The 3,703-nt window shown below is 41.8% G+C and overlaps 1 pseudogene; it reads right to left on the reverse strand.

Moving 5' to 3' along the window:
• Positions 1 to 2,957: 2,957 nt before the first annotated feature.
• On the reverse strand, positions 2,958 to 3,313 carry LOC120361368 (small ribosomal subunit protein uS10-like; annotated as a pseudogene).
• Positions 3,314 to 3,703: the final 390 nt, after the last annotated feature.

Below are 3,703 nucleotides of genomic sequence, written 5' to 3' on the forward strand. Positions count from 1 at the left end.
TGGGAAAAACCCATCCCCATGATTCAGTTACCTCCCACCAGGTCCCTTCCATGACACGTGGGGATTATTATAAGTCAAGGTGAGATCCAGGTGGGGACACTGAGCCGAACCCTATCACCAGGACCGAGAGAATCCATTTCTGTTATTTTGAGCCTCCCAGTTCATGGCAATTTGTCCCAGTAGCCACAGAACACTAACACAGTGTATGGGTATAAATAAAGAGGAAGGATAATAACATGTTAGTGAAGGTGTGGAGAAATGGAATCTTCACATACATACACTGCTGGTGGGAATGGAAAATGGTGCAGAAACTTTGTAAACAGCCTGGCAGTTACTCAAAAAATTAAATATAGAGTTACCATAGGACCCAGCAATTCCACTCCCTAGGAAGATACCAAAGATAAATGAAAACATATGTCCACACAAAAACTTGTCCATGAATCCTACAGCAGTATTATTCTTATTAGTCAAAAAGTGAAAACAGCCCCGATATCCATCAACTGATAAATGGCTAACAGTGTGATCTATCTATACAATGGAGTATTATTCAGTATTGGGTTGTTTGCTATTTCTTTGTGTCTTACAGGAAATATTTATATATTTGAGACACTAATGTTTTGTTAATCATGTGCATGAAAATAATTTTTTCCAAGTTTTTTTTTTTTTTTTTTTTTTTGAGATGAGGTCTCACCATGTTTTCTAGACTGTAGTGCAGTGGTGTAATCATGGCTCACAGCAGCTTCAACCTCCTGGGCTCAAGGGATCCTCCTGCCTCAGCTTCCCGGGTAGTTGAGTCCACAGGTGTATGCCACTATATCTGGTTAATGAAAACAATTTTTTGTAGAAATGAGGTCTCATTATGTTGCTCAGGCTGATCTTGAAATCTTGCCCTCCCAAGCAATCCTCCCAACTAAGTCTCCCAGTGTTGGGATTCTCACCTGGAATTTCCAAGTTCTTGGGCTGTCTTTACAACATCTTTAATGTCGCTGAAGTCAGTTTAATTTGAATTTTCCTGGTTGTTGACAAGATTAAACATCTTTACATATGGTTGTTGACAATCTGACATCCTCTTGTCACTTCTTGTGAAATGTCTTTTTTTTTTTTTTTTAAGATGGAGTCTCACTCTGTCACCCAGGCTGGAGTGGACTGGCGTGATCTTGACTCACTGCAATCTCCACCACAGGTTTCTAGCGATTCTCCCGCCTCAGCCTCCCGAGTAGCTGAGATTACAGGTGGCTGCCACCTTGTCCAGCTAATTTTTTTGTATTTCTAGTAAAGATGGAGTTTTGTCATTTTGGCCAGGCAGGTCTTGAACGCCTGGCCTCAGGTGATCCTCACCCACCTCCGCCTCCCAAAGTGCTAGGACTACAAGCATGAGCCACCGCGCCCAGCTGTGAAGTGCCTTTTTAAGTATCTTTTCTATTTTACTATTGGGTTGTTTGGCTTTTTCTTAAAGATTTGTAGAAATTTTTTACACACTCTGAATATGAGCCTTTGTCAGATATTGTTGCACATATCGTCTCCAGGATATTTGCTTGGTTTTTTCATTATTGTTGTTTGTTTTCTCTTTGAATAATGTCCTTTTGTGAAACAGAAGTTCTGCATTTTACTGTAAAAAAATGGTCAGTCTTTTCTTTAGGGTTATTTCTATGCCTATTTAATCCACTTCCCCTACTCTAAACTCCTAAAGATAATCCTTTATTTTAAATTCTCCAAGCTTTCTATTTTATCTTGTGTATTTATTTCCTTTTTTTTTTTTTTTTTAAATTGAGGCAGGGTCTCACTCTGATTCCCAGGCTGGAGAGCAATGGCACAATCTCAGCTCACTACAACCTCCAACTCCTGGGTTCAAATGATCCTCCCACCTCAGTCTCGTGAGTAGCTGGGACTACAGCCACATACTACCATGCCCAGCTAATTCTGTGGCTTTGTTTGTTTTTGTAGAGATGGGTTTCACCATGTTGCCCAGGCTTGTGTTTTGTGTATTTAGGTCTACAATTAATTTTTCTGTATGGTGTGAAGTAGGGATCAAGTTTCTGTTCTGTTTTTTTCCTATGGGAATATCCAATAGTTCCAGAACCACCAATTTAAAAGAATGTTGGTCAACATTCAGAGTAAGAACAGAAAAAAAAAAAAAAAATTAAAAAAAAAAAAGCTGGACCAGGTACAGTAGCTCTGGCTAGTAATCCCAGCACTTTGGGAGGCTGAGGCAGGTGGATGGCTTGAGCTCAAGAGTTTAAGACAAGTTTGGCCAACATGCGGAAACCCCATTTAAGGGAAAAAAAAAAAAAGAAAGAAAAAGAAGTAATTGTTTCTTGCTGGTCCATTGGACGACTTTTGTATTTGTGAACTAAAATCACACTGCCTTAATCACCACACTTTATCATAAACCTTGGCAGGTAGTGAGGTAATTGTCCTGCCTAGTTCCTCTTCTTTAGGAGAGTTTTTGGATATTCTCATTCCTTCGTATTTTCATTTTATTTATTTATTTATTTAGAGACAAGGTCTTACTCTGTTGCCCAGGCTGGACTGAAGTGGCAGATCATGGCTCACCGCGTCCTTCTCCTCCTGGGTTCCAGCGATCCTCCCACTTCAGCCTCCCAAGTGACTGGGACTACAGGCATGCATTACCACACCTGGCTAATTTTTGTATTTTTTTTTTTGACAACTGTTAATCAATTTATTAAAATAGTTGACTTAAGCCGGGCGCGGTGGCTCAAGCCTGTAATCCCAGCACTTTGGGAGGCCGAGGCGGGTGGATCACGAAGTCGAAAGATCGAGACCATCCTGGTCAACATGGTGAAACCCCGTCTCTACTAAAAATACAAAAGCTGAGGCAGGAGAATTGCTTGAACCCAGGAGGCGGAGGTTGCGGTGAGCCGAGATCGCGCCATTACACTCCAGCCTGGGTAACAAGAGCGAAACTCCGTCTCAAAAAAAAAAAAAAAAAAGTTGACTTAAGCATCTGCAATGATGACTTCCACCTGAACTCCTAGCTCAACACTGATGGAAGTAATCTGCATAACAGTCTCAGTAGGACTGTGGGAGTCAATAAGTCACTTGTGGATTCTCATTTGGAGATGATCCCACCATGTCTTAGAAGCTTCACCACAAGGTGTTTTTCTTGTAGTGATTCTCAAAGTCTTGGTAGGCATTTGAACTGGTCCTTTCACTTCGAGATTCTTTTCCTTTGCTCCGCTGATCAAGTCAGCACACGCCTTCTCCAGGGTTTTTATGTTGTTAGAGTGATTCAAATTCCATGAATTGCCACCTCGGGTGCCACAGGTGTTTCTCTGGTATCCTTAAAAGCCATGGCAGCTGCGCAGCTTCCTGACCAAATTGTTCCTCGGTAACTTCGAACAGCGGTGAGTCAGGGCAGGAGCTGGCAGATCAGAGCTCCACACCATCTACGACCACGTCTTCCTCCAAGGAAGATTTTTGTAGAGATGGAGGGCTTGCCATATTGCCCAGGCTGGTCTCAAACTCCTGGGCTCAAGTGATCCAGCCACCTCGGCCTTCCAAAGTCCTGGCATTACAGGCCTGAGCCATCGCACCTGGCCTTTTTCTCACTCTTGACTTTTTTTTTTTCCCCCAAATTCCTCTTTGTCTTTGGTCAGTTTCACCAGGGATGGGATTTTTAGCTTTGTTGATTCTATTGTATGTTTGTTTTCTATTTCATTATTTTTCCTCTTTATTATTTCCT

The sequence above is a fragment of the Saimiri boliviensis genome, chromosome 2 (assembly GCF_048565385.1).
Source record: "Saimiri boliviensis isolate mSaiBol1 chromosome 2, mSaiBol1.pri, whole genome shotgun sequence".
Taxonomy (NCBI): domain Eukaryota; kingdom Metazoa; phylum Chordata; class Mammalia; order Primates; family Cebidae; genus Saimiri; species Saimiri boliviensis.